Source organism: Sorex araneus, chromosome 8, assembly GCF_027595985.1.
Source record: "Sorex araneus isolate mSorAra2 chromosome 8, mSorAra2.pri, whole genome shotgun sequence".
Classification (NCBI taxonomy): Eukaryota; Metazoa; Chordata; class Mammalia; order Eulipotyphla; family Soricidae; genus Sorex; species Sorex araneus.
In genome coordinates this window covers 13,128,620-13,147,953 of record NC_073309.1, presented here as the reverse complement: position 1 = coordinate 13,147,953, position 19,334 = coordinate 13,128,620, and the positions used below count along the sequence as shown (strand labels likewise).

Here is a 19,334-nt window from a genome sequence, read left to right as displayed (position 1 = left end):
TGGCCCTGGGCATCGGGTGGGAAAGAGCTCAGAGGCTGGAACTGTATGTGGAGAAGCGGGTGGGGTGCTGCTGAGGCAGCTCAGCCAGGAGGCTGGATTTGGCCATCGGCCTGGGAACCGTGGGCCCAGGCTGAAGCCCAGCTGCGTGGCTTGGCCGCGAGAAGGCCCTAAAGGTGACAGTCCAGAGAGCAGCTGCCCAGCACTTCCAGGCCCCCCAAAGACGGACAGACGGAAGTGGTTTGAAACGGAGGGCAGATGGCCGGAACCAAGGGCCAGCAGGGGGCAGCAGAACGCCATCGTGCCAAGCTTCTGCCAGGGAAGTTTCCTCTAGAGGGGGCTAAGGGCCAAGAAGCTGTTTTTTTTTTTTTTGCCCGGAGATTGGCGGGAAGTGTGTGGAGGTGGTGGTGGTGGTGGAAGGTTATTCCCAAGGAGGCCCGGGGGATCCCTCCTGACAGTTCTCCCCTACAGAGGGCCACCAGAGGTTCAATGCAAGGGTCCAGGGATACAGTGCAGCTCAAACCTTGCCATGCTGGGGATGCAGGACTGTGTGCAAGGCATGGCCTTAACCCCAGTGCTACCTCTGACCTGGGAAGACGCTGGCTGAGAACAGGGTGGTGAGAGACGGGATGCATTCTCTCGGGAGAGAATGACCTGACAGGAACCTGGGCGGCAGGACACACGAGGGCTGGCCTGTGACCCTAAGCAGCATCTCCTCAGTGATAACAAGCCTGTCCGAACCCTGTGGCGGCCGCTGTAAGAACTGGGCCCCGGGGATAGGGCTGGTGTCCCCTGAGAACTGTCTGATGAGGGGATAGGCTCACACAGGCCTCTAAATTCTGGGGGAGGAACTTGAGGGCCGGTGGGAGTTGGGGCTGGCAGGTGCATTCTAGGGAAATCGGGAGGGAGGCCTACGCCCCAGACTGGAGTAACAGCACCCCCTTCCCTCTCCCTCCAGAACTTTTATTATCGAGGGGCAAAGGGGACTGCGGGCGGGGCCTCCCCTGCTCCCTAAACCCACTCTGGTGTCCTGAGACGGTTACACAACAGCGTGACACACTAGGGACACTGTGTGCATCCGCCCTCAGGAAGAGCCAATGATGAGCCGGCAGTTCCCCCCTGGGGGGTGACCCAGAGCCCCAGGGAGCCCTCCCCCACCCCCCGTGGTTTGGAGCTACAGATGAAGCGCTTTGGCTCGGCCCTTAACCACCTGCTGGGGAAGCCAGGCTGCACAGAAAAGAAACGGCAACAGGAAGCACACAGGAAACACCTGTGTGTGGACGCAGGTGGCTCATCCCGGCTGTGCCGGTGGGGGTGGGCTGGCAGCGCTTGGCACCCTCTGGGCACTGCACAGTAAGCAGGAAGGGTGGTAGGCTGGGGAGGGAGCAGGCAAACAAGTGACCGAGACCGAGGCCGTAGCAAAGCTGGCCACAAGGCTCCATCAGGATGACAGCTGTCTCAGGCCCGAGGCCCTGGAGGCCTGCTGGCAGGGCAGGACTGTCCCCCTGCAACCCAAGTGTGGCTTGTGTGGTGGAGAAAGAGCAGGAAAACATTGGCTGACCAGTGCTGGGGAAGTGCAGACAGGGGAACCGGGCCAGCACCAGCTTTCAGTTCAATCCACAGTGGGGTTGGGGCCTGTGCAAGAATGGAGGCTTTGGGCTGGAGCAATAGTACAGCGGGTAAGGTGCTTGCCTTGCACGGTTTGACCCCCGGCATCTCATATGGTCCTCTGAGGCCTACTAGGATTAATTCATGAATGCAGAGCCAGGAGTAACCCCTGAGCATCGCCAGGTCTGGTTTAAAAAAAAAAAAAAAAGAGGGGCTGGAGCGATAGCACAGTGGGTAGGGCATTTGCCTTGCACGCAGCCGACCAGGGTTCGATTCCGAGCATCCCATATGGTCCCCTGAGTACCTCCAGGAGTAATTCCTGAGTGCAGAGCCAGGAGTAACCCCTGTGCATCGCTGGGTGTGACCCAAAAAGCAAAAAAAAAAAAAAAAAAGTTAAAAAAAAAAGAAAACAACGAAAAAGAAACGAAAGTTCAGGGAATAGACCGTGAGGGGTCCACTGCACCTGCCGCTGAACCCCCATAGGGCCCCACGCCTCGATCCCCAGCCTTAGGTTTCTGTTCCCTAAGACCCTAAGGGCACAGCCTTCAGTAAGAGGGGGTGCAAGGTCAGGATGGGCAGGAGACAGCTGCAGGGGGCAGCTTGTTCCTGCTGCCCAGACTCCAGTCAGTCAGTCAGAGTTGCCCTCAAGTGAGAGCAGTCATATGATACCATCACAGGTGTCCCAGCAGGGAAAGCCCGTGGTAGTCTCTGGGAGGGGACAGAGGAGGTGGGCCTCCCAGGCTCATGGAGTGCGGGGAGACGCTCCTGCCATCAGATCCCTGGCAGTCATGGCCATGTCTTGGCCATCCCCTCTGAGGCTCTCCCTGCAGGAAACCAGTAAGTGCGCGCTGCCAAAAAGGGACCAGGCCACCGGAGTGGAGGACGTGATTTATTATAGTGTGTGTGTCGGTGGGGGAGTCACTGGAACCCCTCCTTTCCTCTTGCCCTCTTCCAACCTTACCTTTCCTCTGGCCTCCTACTCTTCTCTCTCATGCTTTCAAAGCTGCGGAGAACCAAAAAAAGAAGAAGGCAAAAAAGGGCTGTTTGTGAAGGCAAGGAAACAGATGGGCTGGCCCGTAGGGAGAGGGCTGCTTCTTTGTCTCGCCCACGGAGCGGGGGTGCCTTCCTTGTGTGTTTCTGTGCCTGCTGTGTGGGTACGATTTGCTGAACCCCAGGCATATGACATACTCTTTCCTTTCCCTCCAGCCCCCCCTGACAATTCTGGGGGTTGCTAATCAGGCCATTCCTCCCCTCCCACGGGCTGAAAGCTTGGCTGACCTGGCTTTTCTGGGCCCTGGTACTAGGTAGGGTGAACCCAGGAAGGATTCCAGGGCCTATCTAAATGGTTAGGGGAGAATGCTCGATCATAAATAAAATTGTCATTAACCTGCAACATCAGTGCAACTGAATGACGGTCCAATTTGACCATCAATTTGCTGACAGTGGGCAAATTTCTCTTGTCTCTGAATATCCTGAGGGCATATGGACCCTAATAAATGCTGAGTTAGAGCAGCTGAATAAGCAGATGAATTGCTATGGCTAACACCTACGTTTCTAGCTATTTCCTCTGAATCTCCTTACAACCTTCCCTTGCCACCTCCTCCTCAAGCATCCTCTTACAAACATCACTCCCGAGGATTTCATTCTCAGGCCTTTTCCTCTCTCTTATGAAACACTATTTTATCCTTGTAACATGTGGTGCTGGAGATTGAACCCCAGGCATCACACATGCAAGCCCAGAGCTCTACTGCGGAGCCACATGGCCACCTGGCCCATCTGAAACACACTCTCGGAGCCATGCTGTCCAAGCTGACACTTCTGGCTTCCATCTCTGCTGAGTCTGTGGGCCAGTGTCCACCGGCCTCTTCTCCCATAGCCCACTGCTCCCTCCCACGGCCCTCCTCCCCTACCTACCTCCCCTGGAAACAGCTAGGTGTTTCAGATTCAGCGTCTGCAAAACCAAACTCTGATCTCAAATCCTGTTCCTCCTCCAGGGCCCTTGGGGTTTTGTTCAGGAAGCCAGTCATGTGTCCACTGACCTTCTTGGACTCTCTGCCATCAGAATGCTCTTTTAATTAAATGTCCTGAATATTTCCAAATGCTGTCAGTTCTTTTTGATTTTGTTTGGGGGCCACATCTGGAAATGCTCAGGGCTTACTCCTGACTCTGTACTTAGGGATCACTCCTGGCGGGGCCTGGGAATAAGACAGGGTACTGGGGATTGAACCTGGGTTGGCCACATGCAAGGCAAGTGCCCTACACACTGCACTATCCCCCCAGCTCCAAATTCTGTCAGTCCTTTCTCCCCACTGCCATCCCATGGATTCAGGGCAAATGGATCTCTCATTTACGCATTAGAAGTCTCTGAGCTGCTTCCTCTCATCTTACCTCTCTCCCTTCCATTCCTCCATTCCTGTTGGGCAGAGTGCTTTCTAAAAGACAAATCTACCACTACAGGCTCTTTTTTTCTTAGGAAAAAATCCAGCCCTTCAATCTGGCTTACTCTGGTGTTGACTTCCCGCCGCACTGGAGCCTCACCAAACCACTCCCAGGACAAACCTCTCTTCCGAGGCAGAGGATATCCTCATTTCACATTACCAGGTTCTGGGGTGAGAGCGACAGTACAGCGGGTAAGGTGCTTGCCTGGCATGCAGCCAACCTAGGTTCGGTCCCTGGCATCCCGTATGGTTCCTGAGCCCCGCCAGATGTGATTCCCTGAGCACAGACCAGGAGTAACCTGAGCATAACTGGGTGTGGCCAAGAAAAACCAAAAGCATATGATCGGGTTCTTAGAAACTATAACTTCAAGTGAAACGAATAACAAGCAGATCTTCAAAGAACATGGTCTTGTTCAACATCAGCCAGATTTCTCTTTCCTCATCAGTGGTAATGAAGTGAGGCTGAATGGCTTATTTGAGGGCCTCTCTGTCCTCATCCTGCCTGCTCATACCTGGTCACCTGCTAGACTTCCCCCTAGATATTGCAGATTTCTCCAAGTAGCCGCCCTGGCACTGTGCTCCTGCCACAAGAGCCTGCATCGGCCTGACCCTAATGCCACTCTCCCCTGCAGCCAGGCCTAAGTATTGCTGATTATACTTTGAGATAACAAGCTCCACCCAAAGCTGGGGGTTGGGGAGGGAAGGTGGGGATTTTGTCTGCCTTTCCTTGCAGATCTCTGTCCAACATTTTGGTCTTTCTCTTAATTTTGTTCCTATTTAGGGGTGCTGGGGACCAAACCCAGTGCATCAAATGCCAAATTCCTATGCCCCCTCTTTGTCTTGTTTGTAACTGTTTTATTGAGATTGGTTCTTCATTCTGGGCAATGTGCCCATTTAAACTGTACAACTCAGTGGCTTTGAGGGCATTCACAGACTTGTGCCACCGTCACTGCTAATCAATTTTTGGGATGGTTACCAAGCCCAAAAGAAACAGTATCCCAGGGTCGGAGCCATAGTACAGCAGGTAGGGCGCTTGTCTCACATGCGCCTCCATATTGGATCCCTGCACTCCATATGGTCCTCCGAGCCCGCCAGGAGTGATTCCTGAATGCAGAGCCAAGAGTAGCCCCTGAGCATCAGCGGGCATGGTCCCAAAACAAAAAAGTTAAAAAAAGGGACAGTATCCCTTAGCAACCATACCTGAACTTTGAATTTCCCCTTTCATCTTCCTTAACCCCTACCTCGGGCAACCATTAATCTATATTCTGTCTTTATAGATTCGTCTAAGTATTTTTTGTTGTTATTTTGGTTTTGGTTCACACCCAGCGGTACTCAGGACTTACTCCTAGCTCTGCGCTCTGGGGTCACTCCTGGCAGGCTCAGGGGACCGTATGGGGTGCTGAGGACGGAAGCTGGGCAGCGCACATGCAAGGCAAGCGCCACATCTGCTGTACTACCTCTCCAGCCTGGTAAATATTTCTTATTTTGTGCTAGAGAGGGTTTGTTTGGGCCATACCTGGCAGTGCTTGGGGAGTACTTCTGGCTCAGTGCTCAGGGATCCCTCCTGGTGGTGCCTGGAAGACCATATGCCATGCCAACGATCCAACAAGGGTCAGCCGCGTGCAAGGCAAACACCTTAACCCCTGTATTATCTCCCCTGGACCCTAGATATTTCTTATAAAATCAGATTAGATGTTTCCAACTTACCTGGCTCTTAGATTCACTTGAGAACTTCCATCAAGATTAAAATTCAGGTCTGGGCCGGGAATGTGGCTCAAGGGGGAAAGTCTATGCCTTGTCTGAGCAAGGCCCTGGGTTGAATCCCAGCACTGTAAAAATAAACAAATAATAAAATTCAGAAGTCTGAGGCTAGAGTATCAGTATTTATTTAAATGTTTGTGATGCCAGGGATCAAACTCAGGGCTCACATATGCAATGCAAGTATTCTAGAGCTGGGGTCGGAGCCACACTACAGAGGGTAGGGGGTTTGCCTTGCATGCGGCGGACCCAGGTTCGATCCTCGACATCCCATATGATCCCAGGAGTGCAGAGTGAATGCAGAGCCAGGTGTAACCCCTGAGCCTTATTGAGTGGGGCCCCAAACCAAAACTAAACAAATAAAAAATAAAAAAACAAGTATTCTATGGCTGACCTACACCCTGAGCCTATTTAATTTATTTAATTAAAATAATGGTGTTTTGTTTTATTTTTGTTTGGGGGCCACATCCAGAGATGCTCAGGGGTTACTCCTGGCTCTGCACTCATGAATCATTCCTAGGGGGATTGGGGGACTATATGGGATACTGGGGATCGAACCTGGGTCAGCCACGTGAAAGGCAAGCACCTCTCTCCAGTCCCAGAAAATAATTTTTGAGGGAAATGTGCAAGCAGTAGCAGGAGACCCGGGTGTTAATCTTGGTGACTCTTGACCAACCTAGCCAAATGGTCCAATGTTAGGGTCCAAGGATGTATGGGGGCCTGCAGTGCCAGGGATTAGCAGGGTCACCCCAGTGGTGTTCAGGGGTCTCCAGGGTCACACCCTGTGGTGCTTGAGGACCATGTGATGCCAGGGTTTGAACATACGTCCCTGCATATACACAGCATGTGCTGCTGACTTCTGAGTTACTCCCTGGCCTCCTTCCTCTTCCAGGTGCCACACCTCGCAGTGCTCCAAGCTTACTCCTGGCTATGTGCCCAGGGATCACTCCTGGGTGTCTTCAGGGGGACCCTATGGAGAGCCAGGGATTGAACCCGGGTAAGCTGTGTGCCAGGTTAGTGTCTGGCCTTACTTTCTCCAAACCCCTTATTTCTAGGAGCCACACTCAGCTGTGCTGCAGGGCCCATTCTAGTGTGTGGAATTGAACTCAGGGCCTTGCACATGCTCAGCCTATGCCCCAAATCTGTATTTGAAACACTGCTCCAGGCAATTCTTCACTTATGCGGGCTGCATCTGCCTTCTTACCCATCCCCAGCAACCAAGGCCGACTACACAGGAAGTGGTCAAGAAGTAGCTTTTGATGAATACTCTACAAGGTGTATCTAGCTCTTAGCTCCCTCTAGCCAACTCCCTAATTGCTGTCTTGGTTTGAAACACAACATGAAAATGTTTTTGAGTACGAAAATACTATATGCTTAATGCAGGAAGAGCCTGGAAATGCTAAGCACTCCTGGAGAGCTGCCTGAGGCACTGCTCTTGAGAAGGCACTTTCCCCCCTGGGCTGTGGGGTGGGTTAAGGAAGGGACGCCGAGCAGAGCCCAGTGGAGAGAAAGGGTGCAGAAGCTAGGCTGGAGGAGGTAAGCAAGGTGGCCTCAAGAGCATAGGGGGCGGTCAGAAACAAGGTTGCCAGCCATGGCTCAAAGAACTGGAGCAGGATCCTCAGCACTCATGGTCCCCTGGGCATGCACGGTGTTGTCTCCAAATAAAAAGACTGGAGAGGAGGGCAGGAACTGGGGGTGGCAGGTAGAGGTGGAGGTGACTACTCCTTTTGGGGAGCGGCTGAGGAACTGGGGTTTATTCCCAGAGCACTGGGGCGCTCCCAGGGGCTTGCAACAGTGTGTCACATGTGTGCTTCTAGAGGTTACTCTGGCCCTTGCATGGAGAGGAAGCAGGAAGCAGGGAGGAGCTGTCAGCTGTGGTCAGAAGTGACAGCTGCCTGGACCAGGGTAGAGGCAGTAGGGACGCAGTGGAGGTTGGACTGGGGGCAGGATGGAGAGGCATGGTGAGTGATGGGATGAGGAAGATGAGAGAACGAAGCCCCCAGTTCCTGGCTGTGATGGATGGAGGGTGACATGTCTTAGGAACGAGTACCCTGAAGAAGGAGAGTGACATGGTAGGAGTCATCTAGAGGAAGGGTCCAGAAAGAAGCAGGATGTGTTAAATCTGGACCAAGAAGAGATGGCTGGTGTCTGGTATTGCCCCTGCTTTATTCTAAAGGCTCAGACTACCGTGATGTCCAGTGACCAGTGTCTTCAGCCCACATCTCAGCCCACACCTCTTTTCCTCCACTTGGGTCTCACTTGGTGGTCCTTAGGGGGTGTATCCTTCAGTACCCGGGGGGAGCATGTGGTATTGGGGACAAACCTGGCCTCCTGCAGGTAAAGTATCTACTCAGTCCACTGAGCTCTATCCAGCCCCATAACTTTATCTATTATTGGGGGTATCATTGTGGGGGGTGGGCAGAGTTGAGCCATACCCCTCAGTGCTCAGAGTTTGGCAGTGCTGGGACTATATTCAGCAACAGAACTAGAGTTTACTGTGTGCAAAGCCCCCGTGCCTTAACCCTGTACTATATCTTTCTGCCCACCCCCACTTTTTTCTTTCCTTTTTTTTTTTGGGTGGGGGGACTTTTCCGGTCACACTCAGCAGTTCTCAGGGGTTCCTGAGAATTCCTGGTTCTACACTCCGAAATTACTCCTGGTAGTAGTCCTGGATGTCAGAGATGGAGCCCAGGTCAGCCATGTGCAAGGCAAATGCCCTACCCGCTGTACTATCACTCCGCTCCCCCTTTTTTTCTTATGCACATTTTATTTTATTTTATTTTATTGATCCCTTCCCCTCCCTTTTAGCTATTATTAGGATGACCAGGGGTCTCTAGCCCCCTTGTTCACGCGCTATACTTGCACTGTTCACATTCACTTTGGTTGTGGTGCTTGCCTGCCTGTGTCCACACACTTGGTTGCTGTGTGTCAGAGATAAGTTTTGTTTTAGTGTTGGGGGGGGTCACAAACTGCTGCCAGCTGCTCTCAGCCACGTGGCGATGATAGGGGAACTGAACTCTGAACTCTGACCTCATGCCTGCAAGGCTGATGCTCCCCACCGAGCTATCCCCAAGCCCGCATGGTAGCCCATACCCACTACTCATCTCTCCATGCTTGGCTTTTACCCACCAACGCTCAAGAGTTTAGTCTAGCCTTTCTAGACTAATATGAGACCAAGTACAAGGTACTTGAAATCTAGGGAATCATTTATCTCTAGTATTTACTAGCTTCAGGCAGTTATTCAGGACTTATTTAGAAATTTACAAGTCAGCAGTCCAAGTACTTCCACATTAAAACCCTTCTCGGTGAAGGCAGAAGGGCCCAGCTGGTGTGAGGAGTAGAAATTCCTCCCTCCGTACCCGCATCTAAGCAAATCACATAAAACATATCTAGAGCCTGGAAAGACAGTACAGTGGGTAGGCCTCTTGCCTTGCATGCAGCTGACCCAGGTTCAATCCCTGGCATCCCATAAGGTCCCCTGAACCCATCAGGAGTGATCCCTGAGTGCAGAGCCAGGAATAATCCCCGAGCACCACCGGATGTGGTCCCCCAAACAAACAAAAAACATGAGGAGTGGGAGGGGATGGGAAGCAAAGAGGGCTGCAGCCAGTTTGACAGACCACCCCCCACTCTTGCCTATCTTTGGCAACCTCTGAGCTGCAGCATCATCTTCAGAGGATCCCTACGAAATGAAAAATGTTTTAAGAGAGTGCAGAGCTCTGAGCAGCCAGTGAGAGAACAGGGAGAAGGAAGGTGGGGCTGGAAGATGGGAATACTCATTCTGGTTTTGCCAACAAATTACTGATGTTTATGTCGTCACTTCATTTCTTGGGTTTAGCATAAAACCATAATGGCTCTTCAAAGATGCTGGGAACATCAATTTACAAGGGAGACCTATAGGTGTTTTTGTAAAATAAAAAGGTACAGGGGCTGGAGTGATAGCACAGCGGATAAGGCATTTACCTTGCACGCAGCTAACCCAGGTTTGATTCCCAGCATCCCATATGGTCCTCCAAGCACCGCTAGGAGTAATTCCTGAGTGCAGAGCCAGGAGTACCCCCTGAGCACAGCCGGATATGACCCAAAAAGGAAAAGAAAAAAGGTACAGGTGAGATAAATTATTAAAGAGGTAATCAGGGCCAGGTATATATCTCAATGATACAGTGTCTGCCAAGCAAGTGTGAGGCCCTGAGTTCAATTCCTGACATGACCAAAAAAAAAAAAAAAAAAGAGTGGGAGGAGGCCAGTGTGTCAGTGTATGCCTGAAGAATGCACGGAGAAACAGAGAATAAGAAACCAGATGTGAGATGTAGGTCTAGATAAATCCTTTAGACACTTGCTAGCAGCAATTTGGGCTAAGAGCTTAAAAAAAAGGGGGGAGTTGGGGTGGGGCAAGCTATGTGGCTCAAAGTGGCAGAGCACATGCCCAGCTTGTGTGTTAACCTGAGTTCGATCCCTTACATGCACTCAGACCCCCAGCACCAATGGGGGTGGTCCTGTTAGACCCTAGCACCACCAGATCTGAGTACTGCACATGCCTCATTGTTGCTGAACCTGCACTGCCAGATCAACCTAAGGGGGACTGTCCCTGACCATCCTGTCCCTCCCGGCACTGCTGGATGCAGTTGCTATAAAAATAAATATGGACCCCAAAGGAGGGGTTCTGGGGTCCTTAGAGAGGGTGGGGGCACACAGGTGACAGTGATAGGGGTGGTGTTAGAATTATGTGCATGAGAAACCATTATTAGTAGCACAGTAACCCGCAGAATGCTAGGAGAGTACATGGGTTAGGCCCTTGCCTTCCATGTGGCTGACTCCAGTTTCTCCAGTTTGATCCCAGGAATCACAAGTGGTCCTCCAGGCGTTGTCAGGTGCAATCCCTGAGCACAGAGTCATGAATAGGCCCTGAGCACAATAGGGTGTGGCTCAAAGACAAAAAATAAAATGTAAGGAGAAAGTGTTTGGCGATGGCAGTTGATAAAGCTTTCCAAAGTCTTTTTTGTTTGTCTTGGGGTCATACCTGGTTTGGTGTTCAGGGGATAATGATTGTGATCTGGAGATGAACCTGGGTCTCGACATGCAAAGCATGAACTTCAGTTTACTGCATTCTATCTCTTCAGTCTCTTAGGATATATGTAAGATTTAGCATCCCACTCTATATCCAGGATCCTGCTCAGGGGTAGATGCTTGCCTTGCATGCGTGAGGTCCTGATGTATCCCCCAAACTAAATAATAATGATACCTAAAGTTCACACACAAAGAATTTTATACCCTACTCCTATGGTGTAGGAGCCCCCTAATACTTTCATCATGCCCTTTTATGCCCTGGATAATGATTTTTCACTTGCAAGTCAATGCTGAGAATGACTTGCTCTGTATGAGTCCATGTTTTTCCTATCATAACAATTATTACATTCATTGTTTTTTATTTTTTAAATTTGTTTCTTGGCAACACCCGGTGCTCAGGGTTCACTCCTGGCTCTGAACACAGGGATCACTCCTGGTAGTGTTCGGGGGATTACATAGGATGCCAGGGATCGAACCCAAGTTGGCTGAGTGCGAGGCAAATGCCCTACCCGCTATTTGGCTCCAGCCCCTTGGTTTGTTTTTAACCAGTTATCCAATTAAGTTTTTATTTCCAGGGCAGAAAACCCACTTGCGGTCATCTATGTATCCTTGGTGCTTAAAACAGGGACTTGAACACAGCAGGTACTTGATATCTGCTGACCTGAAACCTGTCTCACACATTCTCAATAGAAGAGGCAGCAGGAATGCTCAGGAGTAACTTGAGGTATTATTATTATTATTTAGTTTGGGGGATACACCTGGCGGTGCTCAGGGCTCACTTCTGGCTCTGTGCTCAGGAATCACTCCTGGTGGTGCTCTGGGGACAATAGGTATAGTTCCAGGGATCAAACCAAGGTTGACAGTGTGCAAGGCAAGCACTTTAACCCCTGTACTATTTCCCTGGCCCATAACTTGAGGTCTTTTTTTGCGGGGGAGGGAGGTGGTCATACCCAATAGTGCTCAGGGCTTACTCCTTGTTCTGTGCTCAGGGGACATATGCAATGCAGATTGGACCTGGTTGGCAGCATGCAAACAAGAGCCATACCCCTGTGCTATCTCTCCAACCTGCAACTTGAGTTCTTATCCCCTAAGTGGGCAAGCGATCTATTGCCCATTACTCCTCATATGACCAACACCTCTCTCCTTATCTGTTGATTCTCTTGCTTAAAGGATTACACGATTACTCTTTGTTTCACATAGGGTAATAGTAGGAGCTAAAGAAAAATCTTGGAGGGGCCTAAGGGATAATACAGCTAGTAGAGTATTTACCTTGCATGCTGCCAACCCGGGCTTGATCCCTTACATCCCATTTGGTCCTCTGAGCACTGCCAAGAGTAATTCCTGAGTGCAGAACCAGGACTAACCCCTGAGCATTTCACCAAAAAATACAAAAAAAAAGTTGAAAACAAATTATTTTTTTGAGAATTGGAATGCAAAATACATCTTTCCCAGAACAAATGGCTACCAGGAGTTGCTAGGGAGCAACTCCCAAGCAATATCCCAGTGATTCTCAGTCAACTGGGGACAGCAATTCAAAGCAAACATCCAGAGTAAGGGCCCAAATCTAGTCAGCTATGATTCCATTAATCAATATAAAAGACCTGGCCCATCAAAAGGAAGATTTGGGGGAAAAGTAGGAAGCAATGCATAGAAGAAATAATGATATTTATTGTATTCTGAAATCTATCCCAAAAAGCTGTTCTTATATTTTCTCATGTAATCCTTAAAACTGTGTGCAGTACAATCTTAGAGAAGAAACCCGCGGTGAATTACTAATTCATCTAAGATCGCACAGCTAACAAAGAGCTAAGGGGGGTTGGAGCACACAATGGGTAGGACATTTGCCTTGCACTCGGTCAGCTCAGGTTCGATTCCCAGCATCCCATATGGTCCCCTGAGCACTGCCAGGGGTAATTCCTGAGTGCAGAGCCAGGAGTAACCCCTGTGCATTGCTGGGCGTGACCCCCCAAAAAAAAAAAAAGACTCAGTGCTCTGACTCCAGCACCCACAGAGGATAATAGTAAATATTCAAGTAATAAGACTAACATCTCTTCATCTAATTAATTGCCTAGCAAAGCTTTCTAATAATTTGGTTTCCCAGGAAGCCCTTTGTAGGGAGAGACTATGTCTACTGAGAGCAGCGGGACAATGGTCCACTTCCCAAATTATAAAGCAGCACTCAGCTTATCCATCAAGCTCGGTAAACCCATTTTATTATTATTTTTGGCCATACTCAGCAGTGCTCAGAAGCTTCTTCTTCAAGATGAGTGCCCAGGGGTTGCTCCTGTTGGTGCTCAGGGGACCATGCAGTGCTGGGGACGGAATCGGAGCTTCCTGCAGACCTGCATGGGAAGCAGAGGCCCCAGCCCCAGCCCCGTGAGTCCGAGGAGTCTGTAAGGGCAGAATCTGCTTTTAGGATTTGGACATTTCTGGTTCTTCCAGATTCTGGAATGTGGTGATTTCACCAATGCCATGTGGTAAGCAACAGCCTTCTGCTGATAAGGTTCTGAACTCCTGCAAACTTCAAATCTAAGAGACTGTTCAAAGAAACGGTCTCTTAGATTTGAGTGGTGAGAAACACTATAGTTCTCATGGGTGAGGCAGTGTGTCGTCCTGTGGGGAACATGTCCTTATTTTTATTTATTTTTAAATTTTTTGGTCCTTATTTTTAGTCCTACTATTTCATAGACTCATATTATGTCAGAAAAGCACACTGGATCTTTGTCTTCAGAAAGAAGACTCCAGGGCTGCATACAGAACGTCTGGGTTTGATCCTCAGCACCACATGGTCCCCCAACACCACCAGAAGCACGAGAAGCCAAAACCCCAGGCTCCAAGACTACTTTGATCCCATTCCTGACTTCTTATGTTTCAGAGGTCATACAGTGTAAACACAGTTGATATAAATATAGTTGTTTAGCCCATCTAGGAAGCTATAACAAAATACCACTGACTGAGTGCAATATAAACAGCAATAAATATCACTCACCAATTCTGGAGGCTGGGAAGTCCAAGTTAAAGTCACCAGCAAAGTGGTTACATTCTAATGAAAGCCAGCTTCCTGTTTCAGAGCTCTCGCCTTCTTGCGTGTCTTAGCATGGTGGAAGGGACTAGGAAGTGCCTTAAGTCTTTTTTTTTTTTTTGAAGGCACTAATTCCATTTATGAGAGTTCCACCCTATGACTTAAGTACTAATCAAAGGCTCCATCTACCATCACATCTGGCACTAGGATTTCAACATAAATTTGAGAGGAAATACAACTATTTCAGCCTTATTAGCTAAAATCAAGTATTTTCCATTTAATTATTTGACCACATTAAAGCCTTAGAAGACATTCTTTAGCTTACTTTTTTTTTTTTTTGGTTTAACAGGGGTTACTCCTGGCTCTTCACTCAGGAATTACCCCTGGCGGTGCTCAGGGGACCATATGGGATGCTGGGATTAGAACCCGGGTCTGCCGCGTGCAAGGCAAACGCCCTACCCGCTGTGCTATCGCTCCAGCCCCTTTTTTTTTTTTTTGCTATACCCAGCAGTGCTCAGGGCACCATAATATGGGATACTGGGGATCGAACCCAGATCAGCCACATGCAAGGGAAGGACCCTACCCATTGTACTATCACTCTGGGTCTCCAGTTTACGTTTCAAGGTAACAAAGATGGGGGCTGGGGAGATAGCTCAAAGGACAAGTGTGCATGCTTTGCATGCAGTAGGCCTGGGTTTCATCATTGGCACCGCATGGTTCCTTGAGCACTGCTGGGAGCAACTCCCAAGCAATATCCCAGTGATTTTCGGCCAACTGGGGCTGGCAGTTCAAAGCAAGGGTCTAAAGATACTATGCTAACAATTAAAAAAAAAATAAGGGTCTGGAGCGATAGCACAGTGGGTAGGGCATTTGCTCTGCACATGGCCGCTCAGGTTCGATTCCCAGCATCCCATATGGTCTCTGAGCACCACCAGGAGTAATTCCTGAGTACAAAGCCAGGAGTAACCCCTGTGCATCACCAGGTGTGACTCAAAAAACAAAATAATAAACAAACAAAATGAAATAAAAAATAAATATACTATGCTGCTTGGGCCCTGCAGTTCGAAGGAACCACCTGCGCCAAGTGTGTAGTGTTTGAGAACCTTTAAGGTACCCTGGTGATGCTGGTGGGTGGAAGGGCGTGTAGTACTTGGGACTCAGCCTGGTCTGGACCAAGGCATGCCCTCTAGCACTATACCATCTCCTATCCCTTTGTTCTGTTTTTTTGGCCACACCTGGCAAAGCCCTGGGGCTACTTCCAGCTAGGTGGGTGCTTGAGGACCATAAGGTACCAGTGATCAAACCTGGCGGGTGGGGTTCCAGTCCTTTGAGCCATCTCCCCCAGCCCACTCTGCATTTTCTTAGAGTATTAAGACACAAGGACTGGAGCGATAGCACAGCGGGTAGGGTGCCCGCTTGAGCAAATCGATGAACAATGGGATGACAGTGCTACAGTGCTACATTAAGACACAAATGGGATTATTTATTTTCTAGAAAAATGGGTTCATGTAAACATTTTTTTTTTTTTAGGGCTACTCCCGGCAGTGCTCAGGGCTTACTCCTGGCTCTGTGCTTAGGGATCATTCCTGGCAGGTTTGGGGGACCAAGCAGGGGCTAGGGATTGAACCTTGGTTGACTGTGTACAAGGCAGATGCCCTACCACTCTGTACTATGGCTCTGGCCCCAAAATGAAAACTTTCAAATATTTCACCCACTTCTAGGCAAGTAGCTAATCACATAAGGCAGCTTCTACCTGTGATGACTTGGGTCTGGGGCTAAAACAATAGTATAGTAGGTAGGGCATTTGCCTTGCACGCGACCGACCTGGGTTCAATCCCCAGCATCCCATATAGTTCCCTGAGCACTGCCAGAAATAATTCCTGAGTGCAGAGCCAAGAGTAACCCCTGAGCATTATCGGGTGGACTCCAAAAGCCAAATAAATAAGATAACCTGGCCTTGGTGTTAAGAAACCAACCAAATACCTTTAAAGAAAAAAAAGCAGATGCATGTTGCTGAAGGAAAGTCATACACTAAACAACTGGAATGACTTATTTTTCCTTTGTTGTGCTGAAGATTGAGCCCAGGGCTTAATACATACAAAACAAGTATCCTACTGCTGAGCTATATCCCTAGTCGGCAAATGAGTTTTAAATTACTCCTAGCGGTGCTCAGGGGACCATATGGGATGCTGGGAACCGAACCCAAACCCGGGTCGGCTGTGTGCAAGGCAAATGCCCTACCTGCTGGGCTATAGCTCCAGCCCCTCAGGGTTCACTCTTGAGAAGGCTAGGGAACCATATGGAGTGCTGCAGATTGAACTTAAGTCAACTGGGTGCAAGGCAAGCACCTTACTCGCTGCACTATCTCTCCAGCTCGATATAACATGGTATTTATTGGTGGGTGTGTGGGTCACATCCAGCAGTGCTCAGGAATCACTCATGGCCGGACTTAGGGGAACATATGGGGTGCTGGGGACTAAACCTGGGTTAGCTGTGTGTGTGCACAAGGCAAACCACCTTACTCGCTGTACTATCTCAGGTCCCGATTTAGCTTTAATCTTAAAATCACTAAATTCACATGGAGATTCAAAGTCCTACCAGGGTACCAAGGCGGCCCTATAGGACACCAGTAAACTTTCCAGCCCTCCTCCCAGCTTTGGCACCATCCTCACCTTTGTTGCCCTAATTAATTAGCACACCAAAAGAATCCTGCTCTTATCAAAGGTCCAGCTTCCCCAGCACTAAGAACTCCAGGGGAAATTGCACTTCTATGGAGGTCAAGCAAGCTTTTCCTCTCCAGAGTCACTTTTGTCAACATAGAAACACATTCAAGAACCTACAGCTTTCCTTACCATTATGGTTTGGGGGCCACACTCTGTGGTGCTCGGGGTTTAATCCTGAATCGATGCTCAGGGCTCACTCCTGGCAGGACTCAAGAGACCATGTGAGGCTCCAGGGATCAAAGTTGGGTTGGCCGCGTGCAAGGCAAGCACCTGAAGCAGCGTACTATCTCTCAGGCACCCTACCCGCTGTGTCTCAGCCCCAAGAACACAACAACTTTTTTTTTTTTTTTTTTTTTTTTTTTTTTTTTTTTTGCTTTTTGGGTCACACCCAGCAATGCACAGGGGTTACTCCTGGTTCTACACTCAGGAATTACCCCTGGCGGTGCTCAGGGGACCATATGGGATGCTGGGATTCGAACCTGGGTCAGCCTGGGTTGGCCGCGTGCAAGGCAAGCGCCCTACCCGCTGTGCTATTGCTCCAGCCCCGAACACAACAACTTTTATAGCATCTTTTTCTTTGACCCCAGATCCCTCCAGTCATTTCTAAATGTTGCCGCCCAGCTGTGCAGCCTTTATTTCCTCACCTTCGCATTCACTCAACCCATTCTAGTCCTGTCCCTGTCTGTACTTTCACCGGAGGTATTCCCCAGTGGCATCCAAGGTGACAATCAAATAGATCTCTCTGGCCAAAGTTGGCCTCAGAGAAACATTAGGCTCCTACAGAAACCTCTGCCCTTGGATTCCGCCTTTCAATGCTTGCTGGATTTCCTTCTGCTCTCCAGGCTGCTCCCTCCCTCCCTCACCCTATCTCTAAGTGCTGAAGTGCCTATGACTTGATCTCAGCAACTTCTCTTCACTCTTTCCTCTGAGAGTGGTCAAAACCTTCCAGCTCATGGGGATGTTTTAATCTGCTCAAGCAGTTTTAGTTGCCAACATCTAATTATCTGGAGATTAAAAAAAACAAAATCCCCAATGTCCAAAGTACCTAAAAGGAAAACGAGACGGAGTGGAGAGCGAGGGAGAGAGAGAGAGCGCGAGAGAGAGGAGAAAGAGAGAGAAAGAGAAACTGCCATAGAAGCAGGTTGCGGGGGGTGGGGCGGTCAAGAGGACTGGCCGGAGGAAACCTGGGGGCGGGAAAAGCGGGAAACGTGCACTGGTGAAGGGCCGGGTGTCGGAACATTCAATCAAAAACGAATTTTGTAACTGTGTTTTTCACGGTGATTCAATTAAAAAAAAAAAAAAAGCCCCAATGCCTGATTGCTTAAACACCCACACGCACGAGATTTCTCGTTACTGGACCGTCAGTCTCCATCAGCTAAATGGAGAAGCTTCATTTGACTCTGGGTCTGTTACTTGTACTATCTGCGGTAAGAGAGTTTGGAACAGTTCTGAGTCAGATTTCCCGTAGGTACCAAAGGTTCCCCCCCGGCCTCCGGGGGAAGGGGGAACTTTGTGGCTGGTAGGTCGAGGCGGCAGGTGCACCCGGGAGAGCGGGAGGGGGGGAGCGCCGCGCGCGCGCGCGGGGCCAGCGGGGCCGGAGTCCGCGCACCCACCACCGAGCGGCTCTCGGGCTGAGACATTAACTCTGCACAACACTGAACCACGCCGCGCCGAGTACAGAACCAGTCCTTTCGACAAAAGGCTGCTCTGGTCCTAGAAAAGGCATCCTGATCTTTTCGTGGGCCTCTCTCGGCTGAGGTGGCCTGGGGACACCATGAGGAGTTCCAGTTCCAGAGGGCGGAGACTTTCTCAAAAGAGCCGCGGAGCGCGGACAGCCCTTCCCGGCGCGCTCCGGCGGAACTGGGCGAACGCGCTGGGACCGGCGGGGCCTCACTCGGCGGCAGCGCGGCGCTCAATCGGGCCGGGCGAGGGCGGAGACTGGGGCGGGGCCGGCCCGAGAGCCGCCACAGCCCCACGGCCCGGCCCGCGCGCGCTCTTTTCCCCACCCCCAGCCCCCGGCACTCTTCCCCCTTCCCGGGCTCAGGGCCGGAGACGGCGGCGGGCTAACCGGGCCAGGCGGGCCCGCGGTCCCGCACCGCCCCGGAGCGGTGACCTCCGCCCAGGAAGCCCCACCCAGCGGGGGAGCCCGGACGTCGCGGCGCCCGCGGAACCCACGCGCGACCGGGCGAGGGCGCGGGAGGGCGCGTGCGGCGTGACGCGCCTCGCCGCGCAACCCATGACGCCATCGCGCCCGCTTTTGAAAGTTGGCGCCCGGGGCCGCCTCCCATGCTGCCCCGCGCCAACCCCTCCCCTCACCTTTCCTCCCCCGCCCTCCACTCGCCGCCCGGCCGGCCCCCCCACCCGTCCCTTCCCTTATCAGCACCCGCGGCCCCGGCAGCGCCGACGCAGGCGCACTGCATCGCGCCGCCGCCATTTTGTGTCCGAGCCTGTGGAGCGATTAAACCGTGCGCGGAGCTGCTTCTTTGGCGGCAGCGGCGGCGGCGGCAGCCGGTGCGGGTGCGCGGAGCTGGCCGGGGACGCCGGGTGGCCGGAGCGGTGGAGCGGCGGCGGAGCGGGCGCTGCGGGGGGTGTGGCGCGGAGGTAAGGGGGCCCGGGGTGGAGGAGGTTTCGCGGGCCGCCTCTAGGTGTCACGATGGGGCCGCTCCGGTCGGCGCTGGCTGCTGCCCGGCGCCAGCGCCGCCGCCGGGGGGTGTTTGTCTC

At 51.1% G+C, this 19,334-nt stretch overlaps 2 protein-coding genes across 8 annotated transcripts in view; one reads left to right on the top strand and one right to left on the bottom strand.

Annotated features, from left to right (window-relative positions):
• Window positions 1-19,334, bottom strand: part of AGRP (agouti related neuropeptide) — a 62,865-nt gene that overhangs the window by 42,836 nt on the left and 695 nt on the right. Inside the window, exons 2-4 of one of the 4 annotated variants that reach the window (XR_008631295.1) lie at window positions 5,751-5,872; window positions 3,520-3,657; window positions 2,567-2,608 (exon numbers count right to left, since the gene is read on the bottom strand). The exons of 1 other annotated variant lie outside the window; for it this stretch is intronic. The gene's annotated coding sequence lies outside the window, so the exon portion shown is untranslated. Of the gene's footprint in view, window positions 1-25; window positions 2,609-3,519; window positions 3,658-5,750; window positions 5,873-19,334 lie in introns of those variants that run through there. 2 more of the 4 variants (XR_008631294.1, XR_008631296.1) reach the window with 2 other exon arrangements.
• CTCF (CCCTC-binding factor) overlaps window positions 19,035-19,334 on the top strand; it is a 50,395-nt gene continuing 50,095 nt past the window's right edge. For 2 of the 4 annotated variants that reach the window (XM_055146399.1, XM_055146398.1), the window contains exon 1: window positions 19,076-19,214. The gene's annotated coding sequence lies outside the window, so the exon portion shown is untranslated. Of the gene's footprint in view, window positions 19,215-19,334 lie in introns of all 4 variants that reach the window. The other 2 variants (XM_055146396.1, XM_055146397.1) reach the window with 2 other exon arrangements.